We start from the raw sequence: 1,528 nt of genomic DNA, 5'->3' as shown, positions 1-1,528 counted from the left end.
GCCAGGATCCAGAGCCCAAATAGACACCCTAGCGGTTCGGGATCTGGGAGGCAGACCTGTCGGTCTTCTCCTCAGGTGCGGGATGGACAAGAGGGACAGGGCAAAGGCTGGGGCCGCCGCGCGGGCGCCGGCTTCTCGCCCTCCTGGCCTCCCCACCCCAAAGCCCCCAGGATCTCCTCGACCTCCTCCTCCGGTAACTGCCGCGGCCCTTCGAGTTCTGGGAGCAGCGGGAGCTACTGGGCGGATATCCCTGGCCGAACGAGGTGGGGGCGGCGGTGGAGCTGAGGCTGCTGCCCGAGGGGGACCAGCGAGGAGCTCCGGTGTGGGTCCCCGGAACCCAGGTACCCAGCCTTCTTCCTCTGTCCCATCCCATCTCCCCCCCCCATTCGGAGACATCTTTCCTTTCGGGCACTGCTGACCTCCTATCTACAGCCTCCAGGCCCCCAGCGGCTGGGAGAGGGGAGCGCCCCACTGCCAAGACCCCGGGCCAGGTCTCCGTCTCCAGCCTGGCACGTGCCAGCGGGGCCAACAGGTAAGGAGGGAACTCACTCTGTCTCAGCTGAGCATCACAATTTGGACTTTTTTTTTTTGGTACCAGGGATCGAACTCTGGTCCTTGTGCTTGCAAGGCAGGTGGCGGAACCACTGAGCCAAATCCCTGGCCCCACAATCTGTGCTCTTAATGTTGCACATGAGCTAGGGGCTGGGGATCACTTGACCACCACTGGCTGCAAGTCATTATTGGTCTGCAGACAGGGTATGTGCCCCATTTTACAGAGGGTGGAATGGTAACACGGAGCTGGTCCCTCCTTCCCCCAGGTCAGGCCCTGTTGGCCAGAAAGGACTACAGCCCCCCGCTGAGGAGCCTGTGGCCAGAGGAAAAGCTCCAGAGGCTTTCCAAAAGAGTGTCGTGAGCTCTGGAGTGGGAAAAGGTATGTGGCCTGGGGAGGAATGGGCGGCTAGGCTCTAGGCCCACTGCCTTGGAGGTATGCGAGACCCTCCGGGCCTTTTGGTTTGTCTCCAGACTCTTCAGGGCCCACCTCGGGGGCCCCATCTCCCACCGCCGCCCGTCGGCCCAGAGCCATAGGCGCAGAGGTGGGACTCCCACGACCAGCCCCGAGTGCGCGGCCGCGGCCCCCGACTGAGGTGCCCCGGAGGTCAGTGAGCAATGCCACAGAGCGCAGCAGTGTTGCAGACTCGAGTCCCGCAGCCCGGAGGCGACCCAGTGCCGGTGGGGCTCTCCAGAAAACGGCCTCGCGTCCCATGGGCTCCAGCGCTACCCCTCTGTCCTCCCCAGCCCGCTCTGGGGCTGTGCTGCGTGGAACATCTCGGTCTCCTGCGCAGGCATCGCAGCCCAAATCCAAAGCGCTGCAGGCTCAACGTCCCCCGCGGGCCGCACCTCCAAAGAAAGAGGCAGCCTCAGCTCAGGGCCCGCGTTCTTCTTTGGCCACCGCCCCTCCACCTGTTCCTACTACGCAGCAGGCATTGTCTCCCCACGTCTCTGGGGCACCCTTGCTGGCCACACTCCC

Source organism: Fukomys damarensis, unplaced genomic scaffold (assembly GCF_012274545.1).
Source record: "Fukomys damarensis isolate Sample0158 unplaced genomic scaffold, DMR_v1.0_HiC HiC_scaffold_37, whole genome shotgun sequence".
Lineage (NCBI taxonomy): Eukaryota > Metazoa > Chordata > Mammalia > Rodentia > Bathyergidae > Fukomys > Fukomys damarensis.
The sequence above is the reverse complement of the archived record's forward strand: the minus strand, read 5'-3'. Positions refer to the sequence as shown.